Source organism: Anser cygnoides, chromosome 17 (assembly GCF_040182565.1).
Source record: "Anser cygnoides isolate HZ-2024a breed goose chromosome 17, Taihu_goose_T2T_genome, whole genome shotgun sequence".
Classification (NCBI taxonomy): domain Eukaryota; kingdom Metazoa; phylum Chordata; class Aves; order Anseriformes; family Anatidae; genus Anser; species Anser cygnoides.
The window spans coordinates 11,715,658-11,737,459 of NC_089889.1; the positions used below are offsets into that span (position 1 = coordinate 11,715,658).

General features: G+C 44.8%; 2 protein-coding genes across 7 annotated transcripts in view; one reads left to right on the top strand and one right to left on the bottom strand.

Annotated features, from left to right (window-relative positions):
• Positions 1–21,802, bottom strand: part of BICDL1 (BICD family like cargo adaptor 1) — a 52,643-nt gene that overhangs the window by 21,546 nt on the left and 9,295 nt on the right. The window lies entirely within an intron of this gene.
• Positions 3,905–21,802, top strand: part of CIT (citron rho-interacting serine/threonine kinase) — a 120,748-nt gene continuing 102,850 nt past the window's right edge. For 2 of the 4 annotated variants that reach the window (XM_066978899.1, XM_066978898.1), the window contains exons 1-2: positions 3,905–4,186; positions 5,273–5,354. The gene's annotated coding sequence lies outside the window, so the exon portion shown is untranslated. Of the gene's footprint in view, positions 4,187–5,272; positions 5,355–5,693; positions 6,637–21,802 lie in introns of those variants that run through there. The other 2 variants (XM_066978902.1, XM_048063834.2) reach the window with 1 other exon arrangement.

Below are 21,802 nucleotides of genomic sequence, written 5' to 3' on the forward strand. Positions count from 1 at the left end.
CAGGCAGAGCACACAAAACACAGTGACAGCACAGCACTATAGGGAGGGGGTGGTTATTTTTCTTCCCTTAAGCAGCTATGGATCTCAAGGCATCCTGAACTGCTATTAATTGGTGACACTAAAGAAGATGGATGGATTGTGCTTTCTGTGAATGATTCACTTGCATTTGTAGAGACTGCTGAAACATCTTCATGCTGAAATACGCTGCAGGAGCTATCAAGAATGAAAAAGCACCAGATGAAAAGCACCAAAGGATTTTGCCTGCAAGATGCTGACCACACTCCCAAGGAGCACAAGTGGTACCGGATGAGATGATACACCAGTATTTGATGGTTAATTGTATAACACAATTTATATGCTAGAACAATTCTATGTACAGACAGTACAAACATACAACGCAGCAGTAAGAAACAAGGGAATGTAAAGGCATTGTAAAAATCTCTAGTCGGACAACATACAGCTGCTGTTGCTAGTTCTGGTCCCTGTGCTCAGATCAGAAGGGCTGAAAGGGCGATCCAGAGCATGGAAAATCTGTTATATGAAAGGAGCCTAAAAGAGGCTGGCTTGTTTTATCTCATGCAATGACTGCTGAGTGTGGGCTCCCTATAAATACATCGTGGATTAGCACGCAGAAGGGAGAAGTGCTATTTAAGCAGAAGCACAGTTTTGACAGAACTGATGTGAATAAACTGTAAGAGTATATTGAGGCTGGGAATGGGAAGATTTCTAAGTTTCCAAGGCGCTGCAGTAGGATTCTTCCTTCTGCACCATTACAGTAAGAGGAATGGTAGCAAAAATGAATTTTGTGATGGAGCTGGATTACTTTATCACGCAGTTTCTTTCAGAGGACTGCCTACGACAGAAAGGAAATGAATTGACCTCAAAGGTCCTTTCTGGTACTGCACTGCTTGCAGGACTGTAAGGTTTCTATTCTCCAGCTTTAAATCATCATCTGGAATTTATCTACTCGCTGTTCAGCTTACATGCTCACACATCTTATTCCTGCAGTTTTAGCCCACCTGGAGGGAAGAAAGAACTCACTGCTAGTGTTTAGGGCCCTAATGCAGACAGCATGTCACAGTGTCATCTCAACCTACACATCCTATTTATTGCAGTGGAGAAAAGTAAAAATAATATTTTCTTTAGCCTCATACAGTGTAGAATACTCTCCCTGACCAATAGTTTAACAGAAATAAACAGAAATGACTGCATCATGTGTTTCCCTTCACAGGAGAATGAGGAAAAATCCTCACCTATTTTTTTTTCTAGACAGGGAAATAGCTGATGCATTTAGTCTCACCTTTTTCAAAGATACGAGTTTTTGTATGAAAGAAAAAGTCTTCTGAGCTGAGCTACAGTTGGTGCTGTAGAGTTTTCATGCTACATTTGTTTCAGAGGTTATTAATACTGCTGCCAAATTACCCCTTCTAATTGATTATAAAGTCTAGATTTTTATGTAAATTTGAATATTACATAGATAGCCACCTTGACAGTGTACAATATTCTGCAGGTTTTCTGATATATTTTTATGTGGTCTCTGTTTTGTTCTCACACCTCTGTAGGCGTGTGCATACGTTCACATGCATTTTAAACCATAAGCTTGCTACTGATTATTTCAAACATGCTCTTTTATATCATCAGAGGATGTAACCTTCTATCTACATTTTCCATTCATTGCTCAAATAAGCTATGACTTTCATGTCTGCTAAACTGAAGTGGATTTATTCTGCCTCAGCCAGTCTGGCTTTACTCTTATTATACAAACTGTAGTGCTTTCTCTTCCCCATCAGTGTTTTCCTAAACATTAAAAGTTAGAACCTTTTTGTGGTTACATCAACCATTTAGTAATACATTGATTTTGTTAGAGAGAAGTAAAATTCATTTTGGAAAGGCAGACTAATATCGCCCAACATTGTAGCTCTTCTCTGTAGTTGAGAAAGAATTAATTTCCTGGGTATAGGAAAATTAGCCAACACAGCTACCAGGCAGTGTTTGAAACATATCTGCAAAAGCGTAGACATCAATTCACAATTAGATATATTCAATCAACTGTGAGATTTGTTTTCTGGACTTCAGGCAAGGTTTAGATGAGATTTGGGCAATGCAGGAGGAAAGGAAGAGCAGGACACTTTGGTCTCTGCTCTAATTAGGGACTTCTTTTCATTGCAAGGCTGATAAGTTTCTCTCCTTATTAATTCTAGAGTGCTAAAACACATGAAACTTTGTACATATTTGGCAGGAAAATGTGTACCGGATACAATAACTCCATGAGGTTTAACATCTGGAATATATGACAAATAAATAAAATAAATGTAAGTAAACTGGGGCACTGAAGCTCCTGTCAACAGGGGCTCTTTGTAACATTTGGGATGGACTGTGAGAAATGAATAGCCTGCAGGTTAGTTTCATGAAAAGAAAACCCTCTTTTGGAGGAAGATTTGCTAAAGAATTCTAACTGCATACAAAATACCCAGTTACAAGTCATGTCAGAAAGAAAAAGAGAATGCAAAAAGTCTAATGGACTGTAGCTGGGTAAAGAAACCAGTGCTGCCATATGATTTACTTCTACAAACAAGATGATTCAAATTTAACAAAGGATATTGAAGATTTACTTGCCTAAAATAGCTAAGGAAAAGAAACCCTAATTAGCGCTAAATTTGTAACACTCAGGAGAGCGTGTTACCCCTTTTATTAATTTGCTAATAGCTGAGTTCAAGGGACTCCCCGTTCCCACTGTGGTACCATTAACACTTCCAGTCACTAATCGCTGCCTACTCTGGCTCCAGGTTCCTGGATTCCCAGCTCTTCGCAGGGAGGAAAATATATTTGGCTACTGAAAAGCAAGCAAAGGAGAAAATTACAAACATCTTGCTTTAGAGTAATAATAATAATAAAGACCATTAATCTGGCTGCTGAGGGAGGCCCGGGAGGGTTGGGGTCGCTGTCCCACCACCACAGGCAGCACCCTGGTGCCCGCCAGCAGCAGTGGGAAGCCTGATTTTCTGGGCTAACTGACCCATGCCAAGGAAGTGGCGAGGCCATGGCTGTTGTCCAGCTCCTGGCACACCATAAACAGCCATCTATATTTTGCATACCTTGAGGTTGCCCGGTCTGGGCCTCTTTGAGAGATATTTACTGAAGCTTTAAATTCAGGTCAATTTTAAATTGTTATTCGAAGCATTATTCTATCCAGGAAACTGCTTACGTGACAGTGACCACACAGCACTCGTTATTTGTCACCTTTTGAGGGCTCTGGTTTGCACTTGCTGACTGATGTGCACAGAGGGACTCCCTTAGGGCTGGTCCCTGCAATGTTCACAACAGCCCCGTCAGAGCAATGGCGCTGTGGCGGCTTGACCAGACACCCACACAGCTGTTCTCTCACTCATCCTCCACAGGATGGGGGAGAAAATAAGGTGAAAAAGCCTGTGGGTTATGTTATAAGCGAGATATATCATATATATATATATCACAGGTTATGATGAAGACAGGGAGACCACTTACCAGTCGAGGAGATCACTTACCAGACAAGGAATTTGAGGTAAAGGCAGTGACTGGGAGATGGACAAAGCTTGGACTGGGCATAGCCAGGGACAGGGAAAATAGTGGGGATTTTCTTGTTGTTGCTGTAAGGTGGTGGATGGAGGAGGGGTGGGCCTGTAGAGAGCGTGTTCATTGCCCACCTTTGCCATGCTGTGATGATTTTGGTGTGGGGAAACATTTCTGTGGTTGATGACATAAGAGAACGTTGTGAAGGTTGCACGATGAGGGTGGATTTTAATGACAATTCATAAATATGTGTTTCATGGAGGTGAGGGGTAGATTTTAGGAGGCATCTGTGCAGAGGAGCTGACAGCAGGGCTGCAGCGGCAGCTGTGAGGAGAAGTCAGGCCGCCGGTTCCAGCTGGTTCCAGAAGGTTCCACAGCAGCCTCCCCTCAGGGCTCAGCCGAGCACCTCAGTGAGCTGGTGGCACCTCAGAGAAATCCCGGTAAGAAAGGGCAAAAGGCTGCCCAGCAGTGAGGAGAAAAATGTGAGGATCAGCCCTGCGAGCACTGAGGTGAGAAGAGAGGAGGAGGCGGAAGAGGAAGAGGAAAAGGAGAAGGAAAAGGAAAAGGAGGAGACGGTGCTGCAGGTGTTGGGGCCAAGATTCCCCTGCCACCCATGGAAGAGTCCACAGTAGAGCAGGTTTGTCCTGAGGGAAAGGATGTATGCTGGAGCCCATGGGAAAGATGCGGCAGCCCATGGGAAGGATGTATGCTGGAGCAGGGGAAAAGTGTGAGGAGGAAGTGTCAGAGAGGAACCATTAAGGACTGACCACAGCCCCTGTTCCCCATCCACCTGCGTGGCCCAGGGAAGGGAGGGAGAGGAGGTGGGAATGAGGGAGTGAAGCTGAGTCATGGGAGATGAGGGCGGAGGGAACATTATTGCTTTAATTTTGTCTTTGTTTCTCACAATCCAAATCTATTTTAATCGGCAATAAATTAAATTAATTTTCCCCAAGTTCAGTCTGTTTTGCCTGTGGCAGTAATTGGTAAGTGATCTCCTTGTCTCTGTCTCAATCCACAAACTTTTTCATCTTATTTTTTCCCCCCATCCTGTGGAGGTGGTGGAGTGAGAGAACAGCTGGCAGGGCCAAGGTCAACCCACCACAGGCACACAATTTGCTTTATCAGCTATCAGCTTTATTAGCTTTATCAGTAACCTGCAGTTACACACTTTGCACATGGGAAGACATGGCTAAGCTTTCTCTGTAGGACCTCTTCCCTCTGCTCCCCAGTACAGAGCAGGCCATTTGGAGCTGGGGAGTGATGTTCATCATTACCAGGGCCAGCATTGTCCCCATCTCTGCAAAATGACATGGGGGGACTGAACCCTCCTCTCCCTGCCTCATCCCTTGCTCTGCTACTGTCCAAGTTTGGGAAACTCAACCACACAAAGTCTGTAGTAGCTTGGTCCCGGTATGAGAGCTGTTACCACCCAAGTTACATGGGAAAATGAGAATTTAGGGAACTGGCAACACTTCCAAAATATTTTGGTTGTAACCATCCAACAGAGGTTGTTTGCATTGATCCCATGGTATACTTTTTAGAAAATCTGATTTTTTTACACTGTGAAAGTGCTAAGGTATCAGTATGTAATACATACCTATTATATACCCACAAGCTATAAGCAGGCTAGCAGGTGGGTTTGATACTAGTAACCAAAGTGAATATATCTGCTTACATATTGCAGGTATGATTTACTTTCTAACACAGATTTCCTTTTACTCAGGAACCACCTCTGCAACCTGCTGCTGCACCCATCAGCCCACTCCCCATTGATCTTGTTTCTGACCCTCAGTTCCTTCATGTAGGTAAGATCTGCGAGCTGGCCATGGTATGGGCACACGGCATCCAGCCTGCATTGTCCTCACTGGGTCCTGGCACTGAAATCATACATCTATGTGAAACTGTGAACAGAATGTGGTGCACTCTCTTATTACCTTTTTCAGTGCAGTTCAGGCAAACTACTGCATATCTGGCACTTGATAGCTTCATACCATATGCCATCATGCCCAGCTATCTGCAATGGTCTTTATGCCCCAGAGGGTCTCCTCCTGGTTATTCCTTCTCGTCATTCAGAGGAGCCAATAAATCCATATCTGCTTAGACAGAAGGGTTTGACTATGTGGCAGTCTGCCTGACCTCCTCTGTTACGGCCATGCAGGTTGATGCGCCTTCCCTTAACAGACTGATGTTGTAGGGCACAGGCCCACTAGAGTGTTTGAGGGGTCCTATACTGACAAGAGTGGATGGATTAAAGAAGAAATGAGCATTTTTTTAGTACAAAATTGACCTATCAAGAAAGAAGGGAATCAAAGACCTAAAGGATGAGGGTTTGTAATTGCCAAAGCAAGGAGCCTGGTAACCAAGACGAAGCACTGAAATTGCTCTTTTATAAGCATGAAGCTTTGGAGACATTACTGATGAGAAATATCTCTTAGCTGTGGCATTAAACCTACTTTGAGAGGCCTTTGTGAGATAAAGGAGGGCTGTGGCATCCCATGCTCAAATCTGCACTTCTTATACGGTCATGGTGTTTTAGAAACAAGATACTTTATTGCTTGCAAGAAAGTGAAAATTCTTTGCTCCAGATCTGTCCTCTCTTCATTTTTTCCCTTCTACAGGACAAACAGGTAATCGCTCAGCTTGTCCTTTGACATCACTCCTATTTACCTGAGTTTTAAACTAAGACTAACCAAGATTGTGAGTGGTTTCCTTCCAGCACACCCCAGTGATGCAGTGGATGGCAATGGGTTAATACATCATCAGCTCAGATGCTTCACACCTGAGAGGCAGAGGCCAGTGGGGGAGCTGGCTATAAGAGAGAACAGGAGGAAGCTGGTACTTTTTTCTCTGTGGGGTTAGGCTTGTACCTGCCCTTTGAGATAGGGAAGTGTTGTCAGAGCACAGATGTTTAGTTCTTTGGTGACAACATCTGGAAAATGTGATCCTGCTCAGCCTGAAGTTGGATTGCCTGTTCTGAGGGGAAAAGTGCCCATGTTGGCTGGCTTTGGTTGCTTCCCATGTTTCTTGAGGCTGGAGAGCTGGAAGTGCTGCTGGAGATAACTGCTGTCAATGCCCTGATATGATAAGGTACTGCTATTTTTTTTTTCTTTCCAAGTGTACTTGAAAAATCCTTTTAATAGGGATAGTGAATTCTTACTGTATCACCAAGCAAAGTACGGAAGAGTGGACAGTCAAGGGTTTTCTGGCAATGCAGTTCTTTTTAACTCTCCTAGAAGACTACTTGATACAACTAGTTTATAAAGTAAATACCTGTGGGTTTGTTTGTTTGTTTTGAAAAGAGCTCAAGGGAATGAATACAAAATGGTGGTCTTCATCTTCTTTGTTACTGAGTACTAAGATACCTGTTTGGCTGAAGCCAACAACCGCTAGCTTAGGCTAAAGTATCTTATGGGATTAGAAATGGCTGTTCACAGCAAAAACAAAAACAGTTGTGTGCCATATGGGGGCAACTCTGGCAAGGTGTAATGTCTATGTTCATTGTTTGGAAGAAATAGCTTCACAAGTGGATGCAGGTTGTGAACATGTTTTAGGAGGTGCTTAAATATGAGCCTCCCTTTTTTTGTGGTTTATTCTTGACCTAAGCATTTGGCTCTTGTGGAGAGAAAAATACAGTGTGTGGAAAAATGAGTCAGCCAGCTTCCTGTGGGAGGGACTGCCGGAGGCCCGCTGCTTTGAATGCTGTAATAAATTAGCACTGAAGATAACTCAGAGGACAAAGTGTGCCCGGAGGACACGCAATGCTAAGCAGTGCACCCAGTGTGGCTCTTGTTCTCTGTATGCAAATGCTGCTTGCAGAAGAGTGGGAGATGAGACAGCCCTGCGCAGGGGCTCCTGGGGCTGGCGTCTGTCAGTGGGCTCAGAGTGGGGAGCTGAATGCAGGGCTTGCTGGCAGCTGCTTGGCTCCTGGTTGTTGAGAAGAAATGGAATAGTACCAGCAGGCTCTTCTAGTTCTGCGGAGATGCTGCACATGACCTTGACTGAAGTACTTGTTGCACGTATTTGCAACTGGAGGCAGGAAGGCTTACAGCTTAAATCAAGTCCATGACCCTACAGCAGAGCTGAGGGGAACTGTTGCATTAATTTCTGGGGAGCACAGCTTGGGGCTGGTGTATTGTAGTGGGGTTTGGGACACTCAGTTTAGAAAAGTCCTCAAAACCTCACACCGCCAATGTGTGAGACCCCAATTTCTGAAGTCTTGCCTTGATGTAGCAGAGGGAACTAGAGCTGTCTGAATGTGGGATGGCCTGTTTTACATCGATAAATTCAGTTACCTGCTCTGCTAGGTAACTTCTAATGCATTTCTAATGCTTAGTTTCCATGAATAGGTTATTTTTTCCCTGACAAAAGCCATATTTTATCACAGTGGAGCATTTTGGCTCTCTTACCTTGGATGTGGGTTTTTAATCCAGAGTTTTTGAGCTTAATGTGGCTTTTCTACTCAAGCTAAAAGACAAAAAAAAATTTCTTCCAGTAAATTCCTGGTGAGCCGTAAGTGTGGGTCAGGTGATAGTATAATGAAATATAAAATGCATGATTAGTTTGGAAGTAGTTGATGAACTGGAAGCATAAATACTTCAGTCATTAAAACCTCCTGGAATAAAATGGACACTTATGGCTGAGGCAAAGAGAAGTGCAATATATAGTGCTGCTCTCGAGAGGCTTTGCTGTCTTCGCTGGTAGCCCGAAGTCACGATAGCATATCTCCATTCTTGAATTTTACTTCTTATGAAATTGTTTTAGTCTACGACTCTTTAAACCCGGAGGTGTTCAAACTCACATATCTGTGCCTGGAAGCAAGACAATAATTAAGCTTCTTGCAGTCTCTTACTCTGGCTTTAAATGCTCTGACATCTCCTTTATTTCAAAGAAAATGAACTGAGTTTTGTTGAGGATATCTAATATATGATGGCAGTAATATGATGGCAGAGGGAATCCTCACCAGCTTTTGAAATCTCTGCCTTTATAACCTGCTAAGCTTACGACCTACTCTTTACGGATTTAGTAGTAACATGCAAACTAAAAGCTTTCCAATGTGTTTAGACCTGATGCTCAAACTTGCATTTGCAGGCATGTCTGACTGCGTCGAAATACTGGTGTCTATTCCAATTCCTGTGAAATTGGTGGATGCCAAAAAAATAAAAATAAAAATAAAAAATTCAAGTAGTTGGCTTAAAACCCGTTAACTTCTATTAGGAAGCCTTGAGACAGGAAGAAAGCATTTTCTGAAACATAGATGTGTATTTAAACTTTGATAGATTGACCTGGGAGATGTTTTATTAGCTTTTAAATTCCTGTCATATCTGATTCCCAATAACTTCCATCAGTCCGTTTCTGAAAAGCAGTACTCAATGTGTTTGCTCACTTCTTTGACAACTCGTCCAATTTATTTCAAAACCCAGAGGAAGGAGTGTTAAGAAGTCTTTTTTGTTAGGCTTGACTAAGGCAAGATATAAGTTACTCTGTGCAGAAGGCCTATTTATCATAACTGGTGCAGTAAAACTTGTAGTTGATTTCTGTAGAAAAATAAGGACACCCACGAACTATAACGAATATTGGCTAGGATGGAAGCTTCAGCTACAAACTATTAGTTTCAATAAAGCTTTCCCTTCACTAGGGGATGTTTTAATCACTGCTAGGTACACATGCTAGGGTCATAAATGAAAGGAGAGGGACAAAAAAAAGAGCAAGTCTGTCAAAAAGTATCAAAAAAAAAAACAAACAACACAAAATAACCACATGCCAATATGTCACAATTGCAATGCTTAAATAAAAAGGTCCAAATCTACTTTCTTGAAGCTAGTTCTGGAGCTGTTAGGTAAGCTTTTACTTAGGAAATATTTCTTGATCAGCTAGTATTTGATCTGTCACTCTAAACACAACTGAATTGGGCTGGATACTTGCAGACAAAAAGCATCTAAAGATACCATTTAATTTGGCAATACTTTTTTCCTGTACTTCAGCAGCCTTCAGCTATTTCTGAGTTGTTCTCCCTTGCTGGCAGCATAAAAAGATCTCTTTAGAGTATAAGGTCTTTGGAGCAGACTTCTAACACAAGGCAGACCTTGCTTTTGGTGATCACTGACAAAAGATAATTACAATGTGCTAGTAATAACATCTGAGCACTCTGATCTGCCGAAGTAAAATGCAGATCTACACTTTGTGCATTACCATATGTAATAAGTACATGCACACTTGTCTCTCCTCTCAACCCAGCTTTGCTCTGTTTCCACTAACATGGAAACAGCTTATGACTCAGTGCAGCAGATGCTTGAACACAGAAGTACTTGTTTACCTTTTTGTGCAGTGCCACAGATGTAAGTGCTGAGGGGATTAGGTCTTTGTTATAGCTCCTCAGGGAAGGACTTAGCCTTCGGAGCACCTTGATAGCAATATGTAGTAGTGACTTCTAGCATGAGCCAAAAATGCTAAATTAAACCCCAGCAGGTGTGTATTCCAAGTCTAGGATGAAAGTTTTCTGAATAGCACCCATAACCCAGCTTTTGGGAATCTGCTGAGTATTTCTGTAAGCGGTCAGATCTTCTCTCACATGTCAGCCTGGTGGGTGAGGTGCTCCCCTGAAGGCATTCCATGGGTGCTGCTATGGCCAGAGCCTCTCTACAACGTGGGAGTCCAGAAACAAGAACATGGATCTCTTCTTGGAGCCTTGTCCTCCCACAATCTAGTTTTTAAAAAGTTTTTGCATGGGTTTCTTTAAATAACAGCTTTTGGCAAACTCACTGGCATTTTGGTACTTTAAGTCCTACAGAAAGCTGTGCTTGGTGGAGGGGAAAAAAAAAAAAAGCAAGTAGATGCAGAGAGCAAACTTAGCTGAAAAACAAGGCGGGTGCAGCACATGCTGCAGGATGGCATATAAAATACACTATGCTCTGCCAAATCATATGCATGCAGGGGAATGCATTATGAGTGACTGGAAAGAGCCCCTCTCTGAGCGAGTTCCAGGCTTTGCTGCATCTGTGAATATCATTTAAGAAGTAAAGCACGGAGGGACCTGTGTGGGAAAACCAGCTCAGTCCCAAACCCTTCATGTATTCAGTTATCTTTTCTGATGGAAGAGAGGTGAAATGCTGTCAGAAGAGAAAAAGCCTCTGTAGCAACCTCTCAACAGCTGTGTTATTGTAACTGTGTGTGAGCTGGAGTCCACCGAAAATACTGTAGACAAAGGCTCTGTGTTTGGCTGTGGGCCTCCAATTTGGCACACATACTCTACTTAGACTTGCACCTATCGCCAAAGTTTATCAAATGTAGGTCAGGCTTCATTGAATCAGAAGTCCTTTCCCCAGAAGTCTGAGCTGCTGCTTAGAGAAATCACTCCCGCTGGGGTTTTTAGTACTGAGGTTTCTGATTTCTGACAACAGACCCCGTGCAGCAGCAGTGAGCCTGGGCTGGGGCGTGCAGCGGGTGCCAGGTGGACACGGGGACCAGGGTGGACCCACAGCCTGGGTTTCCATGCAGCTGAGCTGTGAGGCTGCTGATGGTGAGCTGGGGAGATCTGTAGGCATGGCACAAGGCCTTAGATTGGAAATGCCGCACTGACAGATGATGTGAGAATTAGCAGCCAGTCCTACGTGTCTGATACTGAAAGGATGCTTTCTCCTGCTGGCTGAAGTTTTGATGGCTGAGGCTTTGCCTCTGCAAAGCAGTAGCATCCTTGGCACCGCTGGCATGAGCAGAGCAAGGGGAGTGCTCTCCCCTCCTTCACAGCCCCTGCCTTTCACCCTTGCTGATGTGGTTCAGAGGGGTGGAGTGGGAAAAGACCTATGGATGTCTTGTGGGAAATGGGGGAATGCTGTTGGTTTTGGCTCTGGTGCTTTTAAACATACATCAGGGCTGCTGAGAGCATTATATATGCCATATATGTGCATTCTGGCCCTAAACAGGTAACAGGAGACCAGCTAAATTGCACCAGGTAAAATGCAGCAAAACTGGCATGGCAGTGGCTGTTCTTTACCTTCAAAGTCTCCCTGACAGGTTGCTGGGAGTGGGCTTCATTTTGAAAGTCCTGTTTGAGTGTGCTCATACTGTATCTGTGGCTGCTTTGATTTCCAGTTACGTTCTTTAATGGCTCTGTCCTCAAAGGACAGTGAGGGCTGCCTTGTGGGAGCGCATGCTGATTATCCCACACTTGAGTGCAGGCTCATCTACTGCTCCAGTTCTTACGCTACTACAGCAGGGTTTAAAAACGGGATCTGTCCTAGCACCACTGCGTCTAGATGATTAACTTGCTCTTCCTCTTGCTGCTAGAAAGCAAGAATAATGTGATCAGTGTCAGGAGATCACAGTATTCAGCTCCCAGCAGTTTCTACTCTGCTGCTGCAGCTGGATTTCTTTGTGCAGAAGCCTGTGGTAGCAATAGTAAATCTACTGAGTGCCTGCTGTGTTTGGGAGCGTCTAAAAATGGTGTGGCTTAAAATTTCTGCCAGAGCAGAGAGGTATGCAGGTTAGTCAGAAAGACTTAATCCTCCCTGTGCTAAAAACCACCTGCTTTAGGCCACTGACCCTCTTCCCCCCGTTTCGCATGATGAGATGTGCACTGGAGGTGGCAGATGGCTGGGAAGCAAACAGGTCCACAGAGCATGCGAGGAAATCATGTTGCATCATTGCTAATGAGCTTCTGCCAAGCCTTAGATTTGCTTCTGCCTGCCACTACCCTTCCTACACCAGCTTCCCTATCACCCCTTGCCTTGGCTGTTTTGTGACCTGCCTCCTGAATCCTGGAGCCCTTCCCCAGCTGATCTCTCTAATAGAAAGCCACCACAACCTATTGCATCAACACAGCACTGTGCCAGAGATTTGTATATTTAATTACAGAAATTCTCTGATTTCGGCTGCAGTGTATCTGGTTTTGATTTTGCTGCTGAGGGTGATGTTTCCTCTTTTAGCTTCCTTTCCTTGGCTCTGCTCAAAGGTTTTTTTATGTCCTGTTGAATTAGAGCAGATGCTGCCAAGCTGGGACATTATAAAGACTCAAATGGACTGAAGAAGAAAAAAGTAGTTTAAACATGTCACTTGTGCACCATGGGCTGTTTGTCATCGCTTGGACACCTCAGCCCCTAAGGCTTACTTATAATGCGGTGCTGCCTGGCTTCCTGAGCTGGGATACTCTGCTCTTCCTACCTGGGGATGGGGCTCATCATGGCATTAGCCTCGTGCATGGCAAAAGCCTGCTGTGACTGCACAGGCAGGCCAGAGGGGGATCTTGGAGACAAATAACTTTATCACTAGGCCCAAATGTGGTATATTACCCAGAGAAATGCTCTTCACTTGCAGAAAGCAGTGGTGGTGAGGTTGTACCTCTTTGGTGTGATGCTTTAGTCATGTCTGCTTGAGGAGTGGGGGCATAAAGTACAGGCCATAGCTGCTTGCTGGGGCAGGAAGTCTTGATGCAACGGGTGTCAGTAGGCACATGGATTTCAAACGTTGACCTGAATCCAGGTTAGTTTTCAGAAATGAATAGGTTAAAAAAGCATAGCATAAGTTTAAGCTCTTGTGGGGATTTGGAATTTCCCAGCGTGATCCCCACTGGCATCCAGGGACAAAGGAGATAAAGATATTAGAGCCCAAGTTTTCAGCACAAGCCTTCTCTTAAGCACTGATTCAAAATACAGCTTTACTTGTCAAGCTGAGAGACACCAAGTATATCCACACGTCTCAAACTTATTTGTCTGGAGGACAAGACAAATACTACCACTTAAAAAGCCCCGTATTATTTTCCATCCTTACTCAGGTTTACTGAAAGGTTCTTGGATTTAATATTATTTATGGTAACACTTTAACATTGCCAGGAAAGAAGAGGGTTTGGCCAGGTCTCTTCATAGAGCAGGAATTTACACAAGGGTTATAAGGCTCATTGGGGCTAATCCCTGCTAGCATTATACATCATCTGACAGTTGCCAGGGAGACGAGAATAATCTCAGTGAGACAAGATATGTGAGAAGGGTATTTATGGACATTTGCCTAACGATGCTGGTAGAATGCACCAAAAAGCGATTATTTGCGTGCCTTTGAAGTGTCGCCTCTTCTGTGGTAAATCTGGGAGGTGTGCAGCTGCAGAAGCCTCGAATCTCCCTGTGATATTAAAGCAGAATCACTTGGCCCTGAGGTTTCCAACTTATCCAACAGCGGAGGCTTCACCTGCTGTCACACAAAGGGGTGAACAAGGCTGTTGTGGCACTGAGATGGCTGCCCATCTGTCTGCGCTCTGCAGCATCAGCAGCCTGGAGGTATAAGCAAGCCGTTGCAGTCTGCGGTGCTGACACAGCCTTAATGAAAACCGTCCCCTTCACGTGCTTGAAATACTAGCAGGTGCCTCATGCAAATGTCTTGTTTGCTGAGTGATGCGAGGGGAAGGAAGGGAGGAAGGGGGGTGTACGTGTATGTATAGGCATAGACGTGTGTGTACTCTGGCAATGGCTTTCCAGCATAAGCAGCTGTTTTCTCCTTTCCTGTCCCTAGGATGAGCCCAGTTGCACAGAGGCCAGCTGGCTCTGGGTGGGTGTTAATGGCATGTTTGATGGTACGTGGGTCTGAGCAGGCATTTTGGTCAGACTAGGCCATTTGCCCTGGCCTGGGGTGGCTTATTAGATCTGCTTAGGGAGATTAAGGGAAGCAGGAGAGCTAATATCTTCACTCACACAAGCTCGCGCTGTTAGAAAAGGCTTCTGCATTGACTGCCTCACACAGCAAAATATTTTGTCAGCCATGTGCTCCCTGGCCACGAGAAGGGGCAGAGACTGATGGAGGTGGCCAACACTTGGGACCTGGAGCACTAAAGCTGCATGGTCTGGCCCTGTCCCACTCTGGGCAAATCTTCCCCCTCCTGTGAGGCAAGGCAGTGACCTGTAATGAGGGGATAAGGGTTTCCTGTCTCCTTCCTTCACAAAGTGGCCTTTTTAGTCTGATACTTTCTTTTGATGGAGAAATATGGAGGATGGGGAACGGGGGAAAGGAAATTCCCGAGTTTTCAAAGTCTTGATGCAAACGATTTCCTTGGAAGGAAGGAGCCACTGAGAGGCAGCCCTCAGCTGAAGGCCTGTGTCTCGTGGTGCCAGAGTTAATCTCATTAAGTAGCTCTGAGCTGCTGGGTCAGATAATGCCTGGAATGGAGGAGGCCTCTTTAAATGAAGTAAATCAGTCTGCTAATCCTCTGTAGGTGGGTTTTGAGGAATTCTTTTTGATTGTAACCACTGATTTGCACAATCTCAGATGTTTCTGCAGTGGCACCTGGCTTTTCCTTCAAGGGGTTCCAAGTAGTAAAAGCAGATGCTCAGCGTGTCTATTCCAGTCAGTCAAGAAAATAGTTTGTAAGCAATGCTTCTGCTTAACTCCAGCCCTGCTTTTATGTGGAACCATTCTCTATTTGCTTTCTTTGGGGTCTCTGTCCAGCATGGACTCTGTAAAGGTTGGGTGCTGGCTGTGAGGCCTCAAGGTGCCTGTGTTTACTCAGCTTTAAAAGCATCAGGGACATGCAGTTGCCTCTGGCAGGAAAAAATGATGCTCCCAAGTGTGCATCCTCCTCCTCCACCTTTCTCTGGGGTGAGCTCATTCCTCCATACCACAAAAATAAGCCAGATGAGCCTGAGCAGGTTAAATAGCACCTTTTTGGTCTGTCTTGCCTTGACTAAGGTGAGTATGGGGCAGCTCAGTGTGGTCCCTTACGGTGGAGACTAGAGCAACCACGGCCCCAGTGCTTCAGGGACAGAAAGGTCCCAGGAAGAGGAGGTACCACTGCAATCATCAGTTTCATGAGCGTTTGCCTTGAACATTTAAAGCTTTGAATATTTACTAGTTATTGAAGTCCGGTCCCTTGTGCTAAGGTGGAGAGGGAAATAAAGAAGCACAACATTTAGGAAGAACTTGTGCACAATGTGAAATATGACATTCAGTAAAACCTAGGGAAATAAATCTGTCTGGATTAGAGGCAAGGACTACAGAAATCATTTGAGTTAGCAAATCTCTGTGCGTCTTCATAGCCGATCAATGGATGTTATTTGGAAAAATATCACATCATTCAGAGGAGATTGTAGATTTTGGCAAAGTATCATTTCAGACTTTCTCATTTGGCTTCATAGAAACATAAATCTGCTGGAAAGTGCAACTCCCCCAATACCTGAGTTTGTGTTCAAGAAAATGTTGGAATCTACCTCTGAATCTTTCCCAATTTGCATTTGTTTTGACCCCTCTATTTATTGCTTTATGCTTGTGTGGAGGGAAAATGCTCAGTTATTGCTTGTATTTGTTTGGGCTTCTCTGCCTTTTTCCTTCAATATTCAGAAACAGCAGGAAGACCTGAACTCGTGAAAGTTTTCTCTTAAAAAAAAAGATAAAGAAACCTCACATAAAAAAGATAGAGAAGGCTCTTTCAGACTCAATTTTGCCTAGTTCTTTTCATACCAAGGCAAAAACTGGCCAGCCCTGTGTGATGGTGACTACTTGGCCACTTACCAAAAGCCTCCTTTGATGGGTGACCTTGTAACATCTCTGAGCACTCTGTTCTGCTCAGCTAACTTAGATGTTTTCCTTAATGTCTACACTAATTCTCATCCTACAGCTTATGTGTGCTGCCCCATATGTAAGGGGATATGGAGAATAAGGCCTAAATTATAACTAATTGTCTGCACCAATACGTTTTTCTTGGAGTGGTGTACTTCTTGGAATATACTTTCCCAATTTCCTAATCTTACACATTAAATAATAAAAAATTCATCTGCATTCTGTAAGACGAAGACAGCTCAAACTCTTGTGCCAGCTGCTTGCCAATGGAAATGGTGAAGAAATTTTCCTTTGTTAGGGTCTTTTTCCTAGGCTTACCATGACAACTGCTGCCTAGCCTCAGTGCATCAGTTTTCTGGTATCACAAAAAGATCTATGTAAAGCACCTGCTAATCAAGTAAAGTAACAAAGGAAAACTGAAAGTACTTCTCAAAGGCCCCCTTCTGTTGAAACCTGTTTACTTGGTCCTGAAGCACTTGACCTGACAAAAGCTAATGGCTCTGTGCATCTCTTCTGTAAGTGTAGTCCTTTTCCTCTAACAAGTCCTGTGGCTGGCACTTGCCCCATGGCCCTGGTGTGAGCAACAAATCTGCTGGTCTCTACTCGAGTTGGAAAAGACTTCAGTTTTCCTTGCTCTGAGCTTGTAGGCAACCAACTGCAATGGTGCTTTGTTAACAAATAACCATGAACAACTTATGCTAAGTAGTTGCCAATGAAATAGCTTTCCAAAAGAACATCTCCATTATACAAAACGGTGCCAAGTCTGGAAGTGGATTCAGGAACAGACTTTGAGGGATGTAGAGAGCAAGGGAGTAGCAAGGCTAAATTTTCCCTCTCGGTGTACTGGAAGTGGAAGCCAGGCTAACCCCAAAGGAATCAAGCAATAGCATGGTTTCACATCAGCTCAAGGAACAAGACTATGGAGACAACGACCAGCCTAAGGACAGGGATAATTTGAACTCATTTTTGAGATGTATCCAGGAGAAGAGAGACTGAGGTGGGGGAACAACAGAAGGGGGAAGCAATGAGGACAAAACAACATATCTTTTAGGTCAGATAAAATGCAGAGTGAAACCAGTAAATAGTATTTAAAGGACAAATTCAGGTGAGCTGGATGCCTTAGGTGCCCGCTTATTCCCAAATACGCAGCAGTTCCTGTGATAGCTCTATATTTATTACCCATCTGCATTGCTGTACTAATCTTGGTAGAATAATATCCCATCTGAACCTATCCAAGTAATTTTTGCTTTTAAAAAGGCTCTTTACATGCTTCAACATTAAAGCCTTCCAGGAAAGAGTAATTAGGAGATGATGAGAACCATTAATGGGAATGTTCCCACATGCTTCTGATCTTGGCAGTCCCCACTCAGACACTTTCCTGTCTGAAAGAAAGCTGGTGCAAATCTCTGCAGCCACAGAACTGAGCCTCTATAGGAAGCCACCTAATAAAATTGTTTGGCCAACCTGTGCCTCTTCAAAATGAAATTATTGCCTGACCTACTTATGGGCCACCTCTTATCCCCATTCCCCTGCAATGCAAGTTGCTTAGTTTTTGTCCTGGTCTGCCAGTTGCTACCTGTTGTACTCTCACCTCTGGGCAGCTTCTTGTTCCCAGAGATGGGATTTCCCATCACCACGGGTGGTACTGGCAAATACAAGCCTTCTCCGTTGCATTGGGGCATCCATCAGAAGTCAGCAGGAGTCTCACTGATCCCATAACTATGCTTAAAATAAACTGTTTTTTGCTAAATGCAGCTCTAAACAAAACGTTGATTAAGCTCTAGGCTGTTTTTGCAAGGGGCCTCTATGATTTCATGGATAATCAGAGCACCTAATACAGCCTGCAAAAACCCCTCAGTGTAGAAGAGACTTCCCTCTTGGGCTATTGTCTACTAAACTGCACTTAGAAAAAGCAATCACACTTAAACAGAAAAGGATTTTAAAGACTTCATTATAAGGTGCACAAAGTTTATAACCCAAAATGGCACTTTAAAGATCAGATGTTTTTAATTGTTTTTTCTTATGTGCAGATTTGCAAAGCCTTGAGTTGTGTTTAGCTCTGCTTCTAGCTAGTAATGCAGTGGCAGGATGCAAACACCTTCTGTGTCCTACTTTCTAGAATCTCCTGGAGGAAGTGTTTACAGCAAGTGTGAATAAGCAGAAATATTCCTACAAAATCTTTTCTGCCCACATTTCCTTACCTCTGAGCTACTGCATAATAAAGCAGTTCCTCTAAGCATCAAGACCTGGACACAAACAGAATAGCCACTTGACATTTTTAGTGCTGCGTAAGAGGGGAGGAAGGGATTCATTCAGATTTTTATTTCTTCATCACATATCAAGTTCAGTTTCAGTCTCATGTGATTCTGCTAGCAGGAATCCAACTAAGTTGTGAAGGTCTGAAAATCTTTCAAGGCAAAAAGCCTTGCAGAAACTCCTGAGATCTGCTCCAGAGCTACTTGCTAGAGATGAAGGCAGGGCTGTGAGCTGAAGTGCAAGGAAGAACTGTGTATAGCTGATTACCAGGTGCTTAACAGTCATGTGTGTTCTTCTAGATGGTGCTCTGCACCCTCGTTACAGCTGATCTGCCTGGTGGTGGGGACAGGATGTCTGGGCTTTGGGGATGTCTCCTGGGGACGTTTCCTGCTGCTCCACCCTGCACCACAAGCCTCCAAGGCTGTGAGATGAGCTGTAAGCGGTGCAGAGGTGAAGTGGTTGTGACAAATAACCCCTTCTGTTGTACTGTGCCCCCCGAGCTGGACCTGCAGGGAGGGTGCCCAGGATGGTGCCTAGCCGTGGCACAGCCACCCTTGCACAGGCTGGTTCACCTGCTCACACAGGCTCTTCTTACCAAGACAAGAAAACGTTTGCCCCAGCAGCTCAAAAACTGCCCTGTGGGTGGCATGAACAAAGGGCTGCCATGGCCCGGGAGATCTCCAGGGTGAATTTTTTTTGGAAAAATCACAGTGAACAGGGGAGGCAGCGAGGGGGTGAAGTGGTGGATGCCGGGGATATGTCCCGGCAGTGAGCCAAGCCCATGGCCCCCGCCGCCCGCCCGCCTCGGACGTCACAACTGCGTCTCCTTGCGTGTCCGCCGACTGTCCCCGCATCACAAGCAGTAGGATCACACCCGGTCGCCATGGCGACCGGGTGATGTGGTGTACCGTCACCAAGCAACTGCCGAGGGGTCCCCAGGGATGGCGGGGTGCCTGTCCTGCTGTCCTAGGAAGGATGAGGTCCCATCCAGCCCCCAGCCCCATGGATGCTCTCTTTTTACTCCATGAACAGGGATTTGTGTAGTTCTGCTGCCTTCATAGTAGCCATTTTTCACCTCGATAGTAATTTGTAACCCTTTCCTTCAGGAGGGTTTTGCACTGTGGTTCAGTAACAGTCTGTGCCCCTGTTTTACTCTGCATGCAGCTTTCTGACTATTCCCCCAGTGCTCACTAGTTCTTTAGCCAAAGGACACAAGGGAAGGGAAGGATCTTGCCTAAAATGGGTAGGTGCAAAGCCTCTGAGCAACCCCTCTGGGGGGGCGTTATTCCCCCTTTGCTGGCGTGATTTCTTTGGTGTTTGCATTTATGCCTTGGTGTCTGGATGGCCCTGTTCCGGTTGGTTCCCAGAGCTCTAGGTGCCTTGAAGTGGGGTTAATGGGTGCTGCAGGGTTGGTCAGGCTGCCACCAGGGGGTTGAGCCTTTCTTTCTGCCTGTCTTCCTTCCTCCAGATGGATTGGTGAGTGAGCACTACTGAGCAGTGACCTCAGGATGTGTCTTCATTACCTTCTAGGGCACTGAATCATCTCATTGTAGGACTTTGCAGGTGAGAAAATGCAGCTGCAGTCACGTCCTATATTTACAGCTTTAGCATAGAAAGCCTCAGCACTCCAGCCCTGATGTGGCACGAAGCTGAATTATTAACAAGTGCTTTCTGCTAGGGGAGAAGTAGCTGGAGTGAGGAAGCCTTTCCTGCCTGCGCAGGAATCAGTATTCAGCAGGCGACTGGGGATCTGGTTACATAGTGCTGGGATCTGCTGGTGCTTCAGAGGGGCAGGGAGCTGGAGGGTGCCTGGTGTGGTTAACAGGAGGTTTGATAGCTTTGGTGTCTGGCTCTGGCTTGTGCTGAGATCTGCTTCCCACTCACCCCGCCACGTGTAGGATAAGTGTGCCTTGTGCCAGGCACAGAGCTGTGCTGGAAGAGGTGTCTGCCTGCCCCAGGGCATGGGCAGCCCTGTGCTGTGTGAGGCTGCTGTGAGGGAACAGGTACTTCGTCCCCTTCAACAGAAAGGGATGCTGCCTTCTCTTGTGCAGTCGCCCTGCCATGTTGAATTTACACGGCTCAGAGGTGATGCTGATCAAGGTTTGCTCTGCAGGACTCTACAAAATCCCTCTGAGTAGCTCCAGTGAGTGCTTTCAGGTGGGGGAAAAAAAAAAAAAAACACACAACAACAAAGAATTCAGTGGAGTGACTGATATGCACCTTGAAGTGTGGGGCTAGTCAAAGCAACTCTTCTTGAGCTTTGGTCAGCTCAGGATGCTTTTCTGTTTAAAAAATAAAGCCCCAGAAGCAGTGTTTAAGTTGAGCCTGACTTACTCGCCTCTGTGCTAAGCATGGACTTTCTCAATACGCCGTGCTGGGTTACTGCAGACAACTCAATAAACAACTATAAGGAGGCTTGTATTAAGCACCTGTACAGATGAAATAAGGAATTAAAGGCAAGCTAACTCATAGTGTAATGGCTACAGATCTCTGGCACGGAAAAAGCAGTGAATCTTGCCCAGCACGCTTGTTCTAGTAACTTCTTTTTCACCGATTAGTCTGGATTTCTTAAATCCAACGTTGTTCCTATGCTGATAGACTCAATAAACAATGTTCAGAAAAAGCTCTTCAAATCAATAACTGACAGAAGAGCCATCTTTCTTTTCTAGGCATGGTGTTGACCACCAAAGGATGTATTTAAAACACAATTGATTTGGAAAGGAGAATATAATAGAGTTGTTTCATTCTTGAATTAAAATGTTTCTTTCAAATCAAAGTCTGCCTGTGCTGTGAAGCTGTACTGCATGTTACAGCACCGAGCTGGAAACAGATCTCCTTCACTTGCGGTATTACTGAAAGGAAGGTTTGGGGCTAGCAAATCCAGCCTCCTTTGGAGACTTGTGGGTTGGCCTATCATCATCTTGCTGTACCAGAGGGACTGACTGAAACACCTCATTCTTTGTAGCAGCGCACTGGCACTAGATGCTGAGCGAATATATGAACTTGGTGATTGAGGGTCCCTCGGAGGGACGCCGCGGTGGCTGAGTGTTCCTCTCTAAACACAAAGAGCTATTTCAGCAGTGCAAGATGACACGCTTCTTCCTGCCGCTGCAAAAGAGATTTTCATTGCAAAAAAAAAACACCCTACCTGAGTCTGACACTGTGAAATTACCTCCTTATGTGTTGTGCACCATAGCAGAAACCCAACTGAACTGGAAGGATACATTCTCACCCAAGCTCCATGCAGCAAACAGCTATGGGAGCCCAGGGTTGGTAGCAGGAAGTGTGTGGGAAAGCCATCTGGTGAAGCCACTTAGAAACAGTGTGAAAGTCTTTTTTCATTCACTTCCTGACAAAGTAGTAATATGTTGCATCGTTATAGGCAAAGGGCTGCTTGTTATTGTTGTATTCGTTGCTCCTAGAAGCCCAAAGGTGGGGACAGGACTTGATGTGGTAGAGCTGCTGG